Raw genomic sequence first — 17,402 nt, forward strand, 5'->3', positions numbered from 1 at the left:
AATTAGGTTTTTTCTGTTATCTTGTCTTCCAAATTGCTGATTTGATCCTCTGCTTCATTTAATCTGCTGTCGATTTTTTCTAATGTATTCTTCATTTCAGTTATTGTATTCTTCATTTCTGACTAGTTCTTTTTTATGGTTTCTATGTCCTTTTTAATGCTTACTATCTCTGTTGAAGTTCTCACTGAGATTATTTTTTCTTCTACTAACTTCACTGAATATTCTTATAACCAGTGTTTTGAATTCTGTATCTGGTAGGTTGCTTGCTTCCATTTTATTTAGTTCTTTTTCTGGAGTTTTCTGTTCTTTCATTTGGGACATGTTTCTTTGTTTTCTCATTTTGGCTGCCTCTCTGTGTTCATTTTAATGTTGTAGATAGATCTAGTATGTCTCTCAGTCTTAGCTTGATGGCTTCATGTAGTAGGTATCCTGTGTGGCTCAGTGGCACAGTCTCTCTGATCACTTGTGTCGAGTGCTTCAGGAGTGTCTGGTTTGTGTGTGCCCTCCTGTTCTAGTTGAGACTTGATTGCTGTTGGCATGTTGGTGGGTAGAATTGAATCTCAGGCTGACTGGCTGTGAGGACTATACACGTCCACCGCATATGAGCTGCTGTGTGAGGACTGACCTCAAGGAGTGGAATTTGTCCCATTGGGTTCATGTGCCTATTGAGACCATCTTTTGATGTGCCACTTATGGGGCTAGTTAGGTGGTAGTCTGTTGAGGTCTAACAGTAGCCTCTGGGTGTGTTGATTGTGGAGTCCCTTGGGAGGGGCTCCCATGCAGGCCCCAGTCATGCACTGCCTGTGACCAGCCCCGGCCTACCCAGTAGGAGTTACAAAGCTATCTGTGGTTGATTGCTGCCAGTGCTAGTGCTAGAGGCATGTGGCAGAGGCCATGTGGCAAGTAAAGGCCAGGTGACACCAGCACTGGGACAAGAGCAACTCAACAAAAGACTCAGGAAACCCTTAGGCCTGAGGCTGCCTGCCATCTACCCATGAGACTCAACAGTTAATGAGCCTCTGATGATACACCAGCTGGATGAGGTGGGGTCTCAGGGAGTCAAGGGAGTCACCAGGGTGGGGAAGATTGTGTTCCCCAGGTTAGTGCAGTTTTAGATTTGTTTCCAATGCTGAGCTTGTGGCTATTTATAAAAGTCTCAGATCACACTGAGTTTAATTGCTGACTGCCTCGGACCTGCAGACCCCCAAAATTTGTTCAGGAAATACTATAGCTCAGGCCAGGGAAAGTTGCCTGCCACCAAAGTGTATTCTGAGGTGGCAAGCAGAGGCCTATTGATTGCTGCGAAAGGAGACCCCTGTTGAGGGGGGCGGGGTTAGGCTGGTTGCCCGGCAATAAAATTTTCACTGGAAATTTGAGTTTGGTGGGGCAGGGTCTCAATGAGTCTGGCTGGAGCAAGCAGATCTCACCAGTCCAATGCAAATTCAGGTTTTGTCATGTGGGGGAGGGTTCAACACAGGCAAGATGGTGTCCACCCATAAGTTGCACAGTAGGAGGGTTCAACACAGTGATAATGATGACTGTCCCTCCAGCCCTTGTCCTGAAGACACATAACTCAGTCTTTCCCTGTATGTTGTGACACCTCCTGAGCTGCTGTCCCTCTGCTGGAGCCTAAGATGAGTGCCTGGGAGTGAGGGAGTCTGTGCGCAGGCCCTTAAAGGGAATATCTCCAGCTGCCTACCATCTCACCCACATGGTCTGAATACTCATTGATTTTCACAGCCAGATTTTGTGGGGATTTATCTTCCCAGCACTGGAAATCTAGGCCAGGGAGCCTCAGTGTGGGGCTGGGCCATTTGCTCCTTCTGGGGAACCTCTGCAGCTGAGACATCCCCCTAGTGCTCAACCACCACACATGGGGTTGGGACCAGCCTATTTTGCATCTCTACTCCTCATACCAGTCTTGATATGACTTCCTCTTTATACCCTTAATTAAAGGACTTCTGTTCAGCTAGTTTTCAGAAGGTTCTCCAGGTTGACTGTTTCATAATTTAGTTGCAATTTTAATGTGGTTGTGAGAGGAGGCAAACACTCTGCCGTCTTGACCAGAACTGGTTTTCTGCTTTATTTTTCTTGTACCATTTGCAGCTGGTATTACTTTTAAAACCATTTGATAGGATTCTCTTCTCCTGAAGATAACATTTTTGGGATATTTTCAATTAAAATTTACATTTTCCTAATAATTATAGAGCTTTTCAAAATATAAATTTTATATTGAGAGATTTGTGGTAGTAGTATTCACTTCTGTTGAAATTGATGCCTTTTAACTTAAATTGTCAAATTTATGTGTGTAATGTTGTTTGTAGCATTAAGTTAATATCTTTTTTAATGTCTAACAGTCCATAATGATATCCCCTATTTTATTCCTTGTATTAATAATTTCTAAATTTTCTCTTTTTCTTTGTTAATCTTCTTAGAGATTTGTCGACTTTATTGACTTTACAAAATAGCAGCTTCTATTTCATTCTCTTTTTTTGTTGTTTTTTCTATTATGTATTTCAATGATTGCTGCTTTTGTCATTATTATTTTCTCCATTCTATTTGTTTTGCACTTATTTTTCTTTTGCTTCTAATTTCTTAAGTGGGAACTTAAGATTGTTGGTTTAATATTTTTTTAATATAAGCATTTAGAGATATAAATTTTCCTCTTGACATTGCTTTAGTTATAACCCATAGCTTTTGATATTTTTAATATTTTTTTTCAGTTCAATTTTTTTTGGTTTTCTTGACACTTCTTCTTTGATCAATAGATTATTAAGAAGTTTGCCTTTTTTTTCTGTTATGGATTTCTAGTTGGCAATTATAATGAAGATGTTATTAACATTCTTATTGAGTTTGTGGGCACATAAAGTTTCAACTCATTTTTGTAAATACCTGGAAACATGATTCCTGGATCATATAGTAGGACTATGTTCAGCTTTGTAGGAAACTATCAAACTGTCTTTCAAAGTAGCTGTACCATTTTTATTCCTACCAGCAATCTATTATAGTTCCTGTTCCATATACTCCTCAATATTTGGTGTTTGGGATTTTATCCATTTCAATGTTATAGTGGCATCTTTTTATTTGTAATTTTTTAATGACATATGATATTAAACACTTTTTGCATATGCTTATTTGTGATCTTTTTTTTTTTTAATGAGCAATCAGTTCAGATATTTTGCCAATTTTTAAATTGGGTTGTTTTCTTATTTTCAAGAATTAAGAGTTTATAAATTTTGAGTCTTATCAGATGAGAATACTTCTAATATGTCCTCCCAGTCTGTGGCTTATTGTTTTATTCTCTAGACAATGTCTATTTGAGAGTAGAAGATTTTAATTTTAATAAAATCCAACTTTCCAACTTGTCATTTTTTTTTTGCTTTTGTAGATGATGCCTTTGATGTTTCATTAAAAAGTCACCATAGCCAAGGTCATCTATATTTTCTCCTGTATTATATTCTAAAACTATTCTAGTTTTGAGTTTTAAAAATTAGTGGCAAATTTTGCGAAACACGTAATGTTTGTGTTCAGATTTACATTTTGTCTTTGCCCAATGCTCCAGCACCATTTGAGAATGACTGTCTTTTCTCCATTGAATTGTCTTTGCTCCTCTTTAAAAGATAAGCTTATTGTATTTGTGTGGCTCTATTTTGTCTCTCTTTTCTCCTTCATTCATCTATTAATCTATTTTTCTGTCTGTATTACATTACCTACATCACTGTAGATTGAAGTCAGGAAGTGTCAGTCCTTCAGCTTTGAAATTTTGTAATATTATGATGCCTATTTGGGCCTTTTGTCTTTTACATACACTTTAGAATCAGTTTGTGGATCTCCATAAAGTAACTTCCTCATATTTAAATTAACTCTTCAACTTTCCCTCTGGTATGATTCCTGGAGGTCAAATTCATAAGCTCCCCTCAGCGTGTTTAACTCAGTCTTAACTGAGCCTTTGGCAATTGATCAATTACAGCTTTAAGTATTCCTACCATACTGGCTCCAGCTGTGGGCTTCTGCTCTGGGTAAGCTGTTATTCTCTGTATCTTCCTATTTCTCCAGTTGTCAAGGCAATAGTTTGCCCTGGGACCTTAGTTACCTTATGGATTTTAACTTTATTCAATTTTTTTTTTCTCTTGTTGTAAAGATGAAAGGGATGGCTTCCAAACTCTTTACATATAGAAGGAAAACTAGAAGTCTCATATGACTATATTTATTTTGTTTGTTATTTAAGAAAAAGATTTTTCTCCTGTTTCATAAAATATACTCTGCAATTGTTATTTGTGAATTAAGTTTATGATAAACAATATTTTGTTTTTAAATTAATAACTCTCCTCCGTTTACATTTTTTCTTTATTATTTTTCTTATAGTTTTATTTTCTTAAAAATTGCAGTCACCCCATTAACTCATTAATTAAATCATTTATAGTCCATTTCTAAATTATTTTTGTAAATATTTTAAATAGAATCAATCTTATTTTTGCATGTCTCTAAAATAATGATTATGAAAAATTTCTGCAACTTAATTATGGATGTAGAAAAATATTACTGTTGGCTGCCATCTAAATCTGTTGTTGCCCTAGTGGCACTAGGGGGCCTTGGTCCTTTCTGCTGATGCAGTAAAGAATTACAGATCAGTGAAGTTTAGGAAAAGATTTATTGAAGTATGTTTCATGAGAGAAATGAGCTACACTAGAGAGGGCTATAGCCTTATAAAGGTGAGGAGATCTGTCTTATGTCTGGGCTGTGGTGGGAGGTTACAAGGATGGTGGTACATGATTGGCATGTGAGGTCATTGCGATTAATAGTTGGCTGTTAGTTACATGACCTGTTGTAAACTGCACATGAACCTTCCCAGAATTCGGTCTGTTATAATTAGATTCATGAACTTCTGGGCATATGTATGACATTATAGTGATGGTATAATGAGCCTGAGATAAAATGAAAGTCAGAGTATTCTTTACTGCACAAGAGTTTATAGCCGGCCTAAACTGGTTGCTATGCTACGATCATTTATTTCTTTGTACTCTAGGATGTAGGGGTATTGTTATTTGAAAAATAAGTTTTTTTCTGGGAGGTGCTAGGGGCAGACATTTAGGTTGGGCCATCAGTGTGGTTATTTATATGGTTATAGAGCTGGGCCTTCATTCCGCCGTTGCAGCTACCTACCTAACAAAAACACATGGTATCATCTATGTCAGGAGTTTTCAAGCTGTAGCCATATCTGATCCACCATTTGTTTTTATAAATAAAATATTATTAGAATACAACCATTTTACTTGTTTATATTTTGCCTATGGCTGCTTCCACAATATGGCATTAGAATTGAGTGTTGTGACAGAAACTTTATGTCCTCAAAGCTTAAATTATTTACTGTTTGTTCTTAAAAGAAAGTGTGTTGATTCCTGATATAAATAATAATAATCACTGATCATGGATAGTTTTCCATAAACTTAAATTAAAATGAAAAGCACATTGTTTTAAACTGAGCAATCACTCAAATTATTTTATACTAGTATTTGTAAATCTTCTTTAGAATATAATACTTGTGAACATTTAAAAATACTATGCTAGGAAAAATGACATTAAAAACTTAAAGTGTTACTAATTCAAAATAAAATACTTTTTTGTTATTTTAATTGAGATATAAGAGGCATTTAACATTATTACCATTGTAGTGATCAGAGTTCTGATAACACACAGATCTGTGTCCTTATCGCTGATGAAGAAATGAATTTCCATTCAGTGACCATTATGAGAAGTATTATTTATTAGAGGCACGTTTTGAGGTAGAAGACAGGTCAAACCTAAACTGGCTAACCACGTGGAAATGAGGATATGTACTTTGTTGGGGGAACAGTTTACAGCAAGGGAAAATAGATAGCTGTAACTCTGGGGAAGGGGGAGGTCTGTGTTATATTAGAGGCGTGAAGGGTGGTTATAAAGGCGTTCTTAGGTGATTGGCATGTGAGGTCATTTTGATTGACACTTTGCTGCTATATAACATTTTGCCTAGTGCACATACACTTACCCAGAATTCAGTCTGTTACAATTAGATTCATGAAATTCTGGGCATAAACGGGGTATTATAATGACGGTATAATGAAGCCAAGATTGTGGACAGGTTAGGGTATTACCTTTTAGTCAAGTGTCTGTGGCCAGATTAAACCAGCTATAGATTATGGCACTCCTGTCCTTTGTCTCTGGGGACACAAGAGGAATTCTCTAACTGCCATTAGGGTGTTGTTTGGACAGACTCTAGGCTGGGTTCTCCTGTAGTTCACATCTGACTATCTACCTAACAATTTTATATTACTTTCAGGTTTACAACATAATGATTCAGTATTTGTGTATATACTGAATACTCATCACAATAATTCTAGCTAACATCCGTCACCATAAAGAATTTTCCTGTGATGAGAACTTATAAGATCTATTCTCTTAGTAACTTTCAAATATATGATACAGTATGATTAACTATGATCACTATGTTGTATATTGTATCCCTATGATTTATTTAGTCTATAACTGGAAGTTTGTTACTTTTGATCACTATAAAATAAGTTTTATATAACATGAAGAATTTTATAAATATTGTTAAAATTCTTCAAAAAGTAAATATTTTATGTATAATTGTCAGAAATTCAGCTACAGTTTCTTCACTCATTTCTATCTGCCAAATGTGCTAAAAATGACTAATGGTTTATAGATTGTATAGCAGATACTTGCATTTATTTTTTCTATGATGCCTATTTTGTCAGCCTTTTGCACAATTAGGTTTGTAAAAGTGACTAAACTTGAAACCTCCCATAGGATGGTTATGTCATATTAATTATATCATAGCATTTCAAACCCACATGCCTACCATATTCTTATTATTAAAACAATAAAAACAAGCAAGTCATCTGAAAATGGAGCTCTCAAAAGAAATAAGAAAATCACATATTGACTCCGTAGTCTGGAAATGTTCCTAATAGACATTTAATTGGACTTGTCCTAAATTTCTCAACAATACATCAATATTTGTTTTAAAGTTACATGAAAAGACAAGTTACAATTATATTTACAGAACATATTTACAGAATAACAATGAATAAACTATCTATAGTTTGGCTATATGGAATTAAAATTCTAATTAATTCTCAATTGCTCATTTATTCATTAAAAATATCACATATATATCTTTACATATTTAAAAACACTTTATATTTCTATTATAGTCAATCATGAATATTAATTAATTATTAATCTATCTATTAGTTAGTTTTAATATGCATTCAAAAATAAATGTGGTAGATACTGCTCTATATAAGTAAGAAAAAATACAGCAATTGCTTTGATGAATTTATTACCTGATAGATGACACACAATAAATAGATTAAATATAAATATTAATATGATAATTAGATATTTCTAACACCATTAAATTTCTATGAGTATACAAAGAAAAATAACAGAGTATATGACAGAGAAAATCTACTAAATCATCTTTGGCCAGCTGGAGAGGGACAGTCTATCAGAAGATATGTTTATCTTAAACAATGAAGAAATAAGAGTTATCTGTGGGCACAATGGGCAAAAAGAGTCGAGATAAAAAGAAAAAAATGTCGAAGGCCCAAGATGAGCAAAAGTTGAGTGCTTGTAAATGAATTTAAAAGAGATCACAATTATTCAAGTAAAAGACTGAGTATTCATAAATGAAAATAAAGGGGTAGATAAATTGAGAGATAGGTGTAATTTTGTTCTGGAAGGCTTACAGATTTAAAATCTTTATTTCACAAACTGATAGATTAAATTTTTTTAAAGGTTAACTTTCTCGTGATTATTATTTATTATATAGCGATATGATTTAAAAATATATGCACTTAACTATTAGAAAAGAAAGTTAAATTAGCTGACCTGTGACTCATTTTTTTCCTAATTACCAATCACTGGGAATGTGTTCCAGGGAGAAAGAAGTGAAGACAACCGACCCATCTAATTTCCTTTCAACATTATAACTGGAACTTTGAACTAAAAATATTTGCTAGCTGAAGAGTCCTTATTAAAAAATAAGACATGTTTTATAAATAAAAAAGTTCCTTGTTGTATGGGCAACCTCACAAAATCTCACTTGGAGATCTCTTCTGTTGTTCTTATATTGTTTGATGTCAGAACTAATGTTTAATATCAAAAGTCATTTATTTTATGGGAAGAAAAATTTGGAAAACAGATCTTGAGGTATCAGACTATTCCTTGCTTTATGTGGGCCTCTTGATTGCCTGTATCCTTGAAATTATTAGTAAAGCAAGATCTCTGATTTGTTAGTCTGTTTTTAATTTCAATCCTGTGTGTCAGTCTCACCTATTAGTTTTTCTTAAATTGTTTATTATAACAGAAACGATACAAGTGGTTGAAAATCTGTTTAGAATATTTTATATTTTTTCTTTATTTTTTTCCAAAAATATGAGTATATTTACAATAAAAATGTACATTTATGAGTTTAAAACATTTGAATATGACTACCTCTCTTCTGGTATCCTATATTAGTACAATTGTGTTGGGTATACCTTCAAGGAATCTTAGTATTTTCTGTGAAAAATTGATTTGATTGGTAAAATAATCATTTTTGAGGTTTGAGACCAGTATATTAATCTTTTATTTGGTCATTATTTTCTCAACTTAAGAGATCAAGAGAGCAAACTAAAATGCAACAAAATGGTTCTTAAAAGCATGGATACAGATTCCTGTGGCCTTTGAACATGCTTTCAAATATGCTCTAATTTTGATTTGCTTTAACATAATTCTATTATTTCTTGGACATAACTCTGTTACTTAAAACTAAATTTGTAATAGAGATGTGCTTGAATTTGTCCTTGAAACAGGCAATCATTTTTCAAAAATTTAAAGATATTTTAAGAAAATAAGCTATGGAGATGGAAAACTGAGAACCAGTTTAGACTATATGCGAATCTATTTAGAAGAGTATCATTATTTCCAGGATTACTTATTGGCAGATATGATATTATATATTATTAAAACAAGTAAGGTTAAATTTTTTAATAATTTCTACAATAAATATGTTAAAATATTATAAGTAGAAGTCTGTGTGTAATATTAAAGCCATGTTGAGTACTAGGATATAAGAATAATATTTTCTTTATTACATTATGAAATCTAATATAAAAACAAATACTTAAAATATTACTGATATAATATTAACACCAAAAATCCATAAATTCTCAAAATGAATCTCACCTATACTAAAGTAATATTCTTAGTTTTAACAATCTAATTTTGGAAGGCATATTTTAATATTTAGTAAAATTAGTAGCAGTTAAAGTGATTGTAATCAATGATTTCTCAATCTATTGTAAATTGAGTTACAATCTTACAAATAATATTATTGTACTCCAAGAACATGATCAGTACTTGCTTAGTATTAAGTTACATATGCAGAAGAAGAGAGTGAACTCCAATCCAGTTCATATTATCATAAATTGAATGGAGTGAAACCATATTAATATGATAAAAATCTCCAATTTATAATAAGTTATTATTAAAATGCAAGATAATGAAATAACAGTAGAATGATAACCAAAAGTAAATTTTTACAGATGCCACAACCCATTGTTTTATACAGGAAAGACTATATATACATCAGTACTATATTTACTAATATAAATTAGTATTTAGATTACTTTAAAGAAAAAAAACACCAACATTGAGATAAATAAGGGTTGACTAAATTAGGTGATGTATAAGTAAAGTGCTGCTGTCAGATTATTTAGTAGTGAAATGAAATCGATCAAAAATATCCTTCAGATCAAATGGAGGTGCAAATCACTAAAGCACAGGTTAAATTTCAGAGAGTGCTAAATCGTATTTTCTAATGAGTTTGTGTTGCAATTATTTATATATAAGAACAGTTATGCAATACATTTATACTATAAGGTTGAGTCTCTATATCTGCCAAGTAGAGAGTATATCTCTGTTGAATTGTCAGAATTTTACTTTGACACTTATATCTGAAAATGTTATAAAAATGATTGACCTATAAAAGGAATAGCACATAGATCTGAACTCTTGCAACATGTTCTATAGTTTTTTAAATCATACAAATATGGTTCAGTGGCAGTTATGGAATCCTTTCAAAAAATGAATTAATAACCCAACCACTTTAAAAGAAAATACTATAATAATCTGCAAATCCGGGTGCATTGTATTTACAGCTACATCTATTGCTATGTGACCATAACATCTAATAACTTTTGACTCTGCCATTGAGGGAAAAAGCCTACACATGTCCCTGCCAGTCTCAAATAAAAAAAAAATATATGCATTTAACAATTTCTACTATTTTTTCAGGCACAGATACTTGTCTAGGAGTCATCGATTTGAATTATAAAATTATCTTTGTTCTATAAAAAGGTTTGGCATCTTTAGTAACTTCTCAGTTTTTGGTATGTATAATTAACTTACTGGAATCCTGAATAATAGTTTACCTTGGTTTAATTAGCAGACTGACTCATTATTAGATCGAGTAAAAGGATTTAAATAATGAACTAATTTTAGACCAGTCTGAGACTCTCCAACTTAGTTGATGAGTCCTGGTTTCTTCAGGGAAAGGCATTCAGGCAGGTAATTCTAAGTGCAGCAGAGCAGAAGTTGCCATCCCAACCTCAGGACAGAGAGGGTATCATTCTGTGATACTGCTTATACCTCAAAACACTTCTGACAACCCTATAGAATCATGTATAAATTGTTTGCCAGATTGAGTTTAGACTTAAAAAAAGAAGAAAAAGGATAATAAAGGGGAAAAATGGAAACAAGAATACTAAGAATGAGATATCAGAACAATCATACTCAAAATTTATAATTGACTTTTTCTTACATAAAACTTTTCTAATTACAAGTACTACTAAACTGAAGATCTGATGTACATAAAATAGTTTGTCTCTGTAAGTCACTGGAAGTACAATTTGTATTTCACTTTGTGTCTACTCATGTTATTTATAACACAAAAAAGCAAAAACTCTGCACCTCATTCCAGCTTTGAAGCAGAAATAATAAAAATGATACTTTTGTCCAATGATAAGAATGAAAAAAATGCTGAATAGTTAATACCATTTCTTTTCCTTTAATCCATTTACCGACAGGGAGATTTGGACTAGCTATAAACCTGAGAATATCTCTCTTATACTTTTACTCTCTCCAAAATATAAAATATTGGCATGCGTTATATTATGTAAGACAATTATCTTTTTTAAGTGAGACTGCTCTTGCACTGGCTTTAGAATTCTCATCTTACACACATAGATAGGTCTGTTCCAGAATCTTGGTTAAAACCTAAGGCTCAGTTATACAAATTGCATCCTGTCAGTTCTTCACAATATTTTATTGAGGTATTACACAAAATTCTACCTCATAAGAAAGGAAAAGTATTTTTATAATATGTAAGTCTTTACTCAAATAATTAAAATAAAAAGTATCTCAACCAGGTTTGAAAATTAACCAATTAAAAACAGTGCAATTATATATGCATGCTTTGTGTGTGTGTTTATATGTGTTTATAAAATAAGCTGTGGTGAATCTTAAAAAAATTATTACCAAAAGAAAATTAGTTACGTGAGGAAAAATAAATTATAAAGTTGAAAATGATCAAACTTTATAATTTAGAGATAGGCTATATAATTTATTTAACTTAGATAAAATGAAATCTGTGAATGTCTATATTTATAATGATGCTGAAGATGATGATTATGCTAGTGATAAATATGATGATTGATTGATTGATTATTGATACCAGGTACTCTTTGGAGTCCTTTGCCTATGTTGTGTTGTTTGGGCTCACAATTCTCTGAGTATTATTTTTGTCATCAGACTTTATACGAAGAATTTAAGAAACAGAAATGCAGGATGATTGTCTAAAGAGGTAAAGCTTATGGGTGACAGAGCTAATTCCTTAGCTCTGTCACCCATACGTTAATTTTTACATTAACGTAAAAGTTATCATTAGTAGTCTTAGGCTAATGACTTACTCATAAAAGTTATGAATGAAATCTTAAATAAAATTTAATAGTATTGTATGTAATAGTAGTAATATGATAAAATTATAAAATGCATTATGCTAAAATATTAAGCAACTAACATATTGCACATCTATACAAATGAGATGAGGCTAAATACAAGAGAAAAAAATAAAGCCTAGTTCCTACATTAGTTGATATGCTATGATTTTATGCCATAATTTTCTATCAAGTTTTTTAACTGTAAGGAATAAGTATGTTTTATTGTATATCACTCGTACACTCTTTTTTGAACAAAATAATTAGGTTGAAATGTACTTGGAAGCAGAGACCCAGAATTATTCTCCTCATAGAACAGTATCCTCCAAATAATAAAATCTATTTTTGAAGAGAATACAACAAAAATGTTAAATGTATCATTTTGTTTAATTAAACCTATCCTTCATTAACTGAGCTAGAGGAAACACGACAATAAACCCAGACCTTTTCAAGTTTTAATTCTTATTAGTGTACAGAGTTTAGGTTGTCAAAGGGAAGGGAAAAATGGGAAAAATGTTTTTGTAAAATTCATGCTCCAAGCAGAATTTCTTTAATGATTATTAGCATGTCTACCTGCAAGACTAAGCAGAAGCTATTAGCCTGATGACAATGGGAATAACACAGGACTGAACAAGATTGAGTCAACGAAAGACAGAGCATTTCACTCTGTTACACTAGGATGGTAATATTCTTGCTCTCATCGATTTCACTGGAAAACTTCATATTCATAGGATATTGAGTAGCAGAGGCAGAAGTCTTATTATCAGTCTAGGAATAAGGTTTAGAGAAAGCATCACTATAGTCTCACATAACAAAGGTTAAAACCAAGAACTGAAAAGACTTAACTGTTAGAAACAACATTACAATAACAAAGCTCAAGAATACTTGTAAAAATACAAAAATATTCAGTATACAACAAAGTAAAATTCATAATGTCAGGCATCTGAGAAAAAATTACCAGGCATGCAAAGGAACAGAAAAATATGACTCATAAGAGAAAAAAAAAATATCAACCTTGTGGACCTAAATATATCATAGATAATAGAATAAGTAGACAATACAATAAAATGCTTCTTATGCATACTATATGTTTAACAAGCTGAAAAAGAGATTGAGATGTTAAATATAGACATAAAAGATTTTTAAACAACAAATTAGACATATGAAGGAAGAAATTATTAGTTCACTAATAATTAAAGATATAGTAATAGAAGAAGTTAAAATGAAACAGAAAAGACAAAACTCAAAAAGATGATCAGAGAACATTGGTGAATGTGAGAAATTTAAGCAAATTAACATAAATACAATTGGATTCTCTAAACGTGGAGGTCTGAGACAGAAAACAATTTTAAAGAATAAAGGTCGAATATTCAAAATTTGACAAAACCTATAAAAACAAAGAGCTTAGAAGTTTTATGAATCCAATGCACAAGGAATATGAAGGAAAAAAATCAAAGCGCATCATAATCAAGTTGCTAAAAATAAAAAATAAATAGAAAATTTGTAACGTAAGCAGAAATAAAAAGGAGGCATTAACTTCAGAGTAACAAGGATAAAAATCTAGCTAAATTCTTCTCAGAAACAATGCAAAACAATGAAATGACATCACTGAATAAATGAAAGAAAAAAAAATTCAAAGCAAAAACCCCTTAACTTAGAATGTTACAATCAGCAAAATATGTTTAAAATGAAAGGCCAAGTAAACACTTTAACATACTCACAAAAACTGATATAAATTATCACCAGCAAATCATGCATTAAGTACTTAGGTGGCAGGAAAATGATGCCAGATTGAAATCTGGAGCTATACAAGTGAATGAAGAGAACTGGCGGTAGTAAATGCTAAGGTTAATGTAACTAATTCTTTTTTCTTAGGTAAATATTTTTTAAACTATAATGTATTGTTAAAAGCAAAAGTAATAATATTGTATATGCTTATAATTATTTAGTTCTAAAGTAAATGACAAACCTAGTACAAATCCTGATCAGAGAAAAAAAGAAGTATGTTGTGTTAAGGTTCTTTTGCTATATATGAAATAGTGTAAAATCACTTAAAGTAGACTGTAACAAGGTAAAGATATATACTGTGAAGGCTAGAGCAGGATTTCTTTATTTTGGCACTCTTGCCATTTTCGAATGGATATTTCTATGTTGTGGATGGCTGTCCTGTACATTGTAGGGTGTTTAGTGGTATCTATTGCTTTCTACCCGGTAGCTACACCTGTCAGCATGTCTTGAGGCATTGACAGAAGACCTCTGAGGGGAAAAATCACACAATTTAAAGAATCCCATTTAGAACAAACTAAATCAACTAATACTATATCACAATAAAGAGTTATATCTAATAAGTCAATGAAGAAGATAAAATAGAATTATGAAAATAGTCATGTAATCCAGAAGTGGATAGAAAGATAGAAGGATAAAAAGAAGAGTAAAAAAGATATAGCATGAATAGAAAACAAATAACATAATGGTGTATTTAAAGCCAACAATATGAATAATCACAAAATGTAACTAACCTTAACAACCCAATCAGAAGAGGTTGTCAGGTTTGGATAAAAAAGCAAGACCCAACTATATGCTTCTTACAAATTACATATTTTAAATATAAAGAGGAAAATACTTAAAATGTCAAAGAATGCTGACACTAATAAAAAGAAATTTGGAGTGGCTATATTTATATTAGACAAAGTAGATCTTTAGAGCAAAGAGTATTACTAAGGGTAAAAAAGGTCATTTTATAATGATAAAAGGAATGATTCTTCAAAAGAACACAATAAATCTAAATATTTATGTACCTATTAAGAGTTCTTCAAAACACATGAATCAAAAAACAGAACTGTTGAAAGAAATACATAAGTTCAAAATTATAAATGGAGAGCTCCATATCTTTTTCAGTAATTATTAGTAAAAGTTAAAAAACTAAGTAAAGATATAGATGTTTTGAACTGCACTTTCAAAAATTTGACCTAATTGACGTTCATGGCACTGGCCATCCAACAATAACAGAATACATCATTTTCAATGGAAGAGAAAGAAAGAGCATGATTGATCATATAGGGGAATTTATGCTCAGATCTGAAAGTAATGACACCCATTTCTATTTACCTTTTATTTATCAGAACCTTAGACTCCTCGGGTTATCTGCATATTATCCAGCTTAACTTTAGACAAGATGATTGGGAGTTGATAAGAATAAGTGACAAAACCTTATAGAATTAATGAATAAACATACAGTAAAGTGAGTTCTCTATCACTGAATAGATAAGTTAGAATATTCCAGGCAGGGAAAAAGAAATGCTTTTCTTGGTCACTATGTGTGTTGTGCTTTAAAACAGAGAAATGTTTCTATACTACTTATTTCCAAAATAAAAGTACTACCCATGGTATTTTAACATACCTATTCAGTGATTAGGGGAACTCTTTTTATTGGACAGTTATTCATGAATTCCATAAAGTCCTGGTTTTAGATTTGGAAGAAGGATAAAGGTACAGTAAATTTCTAGTGCATAACTATTTAGGTGAAGGTAAATAATCGTGACTATGTTTAACAACTGGGACACTAAAGAAGGTTAAATGTAAACTATTACACAAAAAATGTCTCCGGGTTTGTCAAAACTGATTTTATTATTAGACACTACTGTGGAGAAGTTGCTAACTGCTTACATAGCTTGGGAAACTCTATATCTTTGATTATTAGGTTTTGAGAAAGTAAAACAAGGTAAATAACAGGGTTTGGTAAAAATAACTATTAATTTTTTTTTCTTTCTCTTGAACTGGCTAATTGGTCTAAGATCAGCTTTGAGAGAATATTGAAAAAAACTGAGAAATAGTTTAGAAGCAACAGTTTGGACTCTGTGCTCCAACTTTTCTAACCATCTCTGAGGAATTTTTTGCTTATAGACAGATTCAGTGAGCAAACTAAGTTTTATTATTAAGGTTTTTCGATGTGTGTGGAAGTATGTTAATGTACAGGTCAGTTGTAACTTAGTCATGTATGTAGAAGTATTTAGATTTATGAAAGTATTTATTCTGGTATTTCCATTTGCAAAATGATTTCTACCTATTTGTTTTTTATAAAATGCACCATAAAGAATACAAAAATATTCTACTTATAATGGTTTCAATGCAACAATTAGACTCTGGAGTATGGGAACAGACTTAATAATTGTTAGAAATTTCTACTACTGGGTCTTTTAGTAATCTAAGCAATCTGGTGTTATATGCTAACGAGCCAAATGATAGATATAGAGAGCTACTTTGTTGTTCATTTAATCTATAGATGATAACCTTTGGGGTTTTAAGAAGAGGACAAGAAATCAGGGAGTATTAGTTCTTACGGTAGCATAATTTTTTTAATAGTGGGTCTTTTGTTTCTTAACAAATATAAGATAGTGGTTCTTCTAGTGGCTCCTTTGCTTGCATATTTTAAGGAATCTTAATTAATATGTTGAAATTTATGGATGATAGAGGACTTCTCCGTAATCTGTTTATTTGGAGGCCAATTATTTTATCTAGTTAGTCACAGATTTCTTCTGATTTCTAGTTTATTTAATTTTTACTGCTCTTTGAAAATGTTATATGTTTAAAATATCAATTTCCTATATTTAGTTCAGAAATCTTAATGGAAGATGTGCAATAAAATTGTTTTTCTCTTTAGAACAAAACTAATTGAAAGATAGCTCATTTTTAGACACCAGAAGAAAAAGAAGAAAAAGGAGAAATCTGAGTGAAAAGAAATTTGGTGGAAAGAAAAAAAAAAATGACAAAAGTCAGGGTTTAAGAAATGTAGATTTAAAATTGTTTGTGAATTATTTTTTTTTACTTTTGTTAGAATCTTTATAGGATATTACTAGGGAGTATGAAAGAGAAGATGTCTTTAATTTGCAAATTGAAGAAAGTTGATCATTTATTTATTTTTTTTGACTTACCTTCTTTTCTGGAGTTTTTTTTTTAATAGTATTATTTAACAAGTAACAAGCCACCAAACTTGTTATTTTATGTATCTTTAGTAAAATTTTGCTGTTATATTAAAGTAAGTAAAGTTAGGCTTTTGTTGAGAGTATATTTAAGAAAACACATTATTTTTCCAGGAAGTGATTGTGGCTTCCTTGTAGCCACAATGACACACAGGAAGGAAGCCACTTTAGTTCTGTCATGTACACTTTTAAAAGAAGTCTTTATTTCCCAACTAAACAGAGGCAAGAACTGAAATTAGAATTAACATCTCAATTATCATTGATCTGAGGATACATACTAAGCAAAGTGACCCTATTTTGTTTATTTCAAGTCAGAAAATATTCTAAATTTTCTGTAGAGATATACAAGGAAAAATCTGAATAGCCTTTGTATGAATTAGTC

The sequence above is a fragment of the Pteropus medius genome, unplaced genomic scaffold, assembly GCF_902729225.1.
Source record: "Pteropus medius unplaced genomic scaffold, Ma_sr-lr_union100, whole genome shotgun sequence".
NCBI classification, from domain to species: Eukaryota; Metazoa; Chordata; class Mammalia; order Chiroptera; family Pteropodidae; genus Pteropus; species Pteropus medius.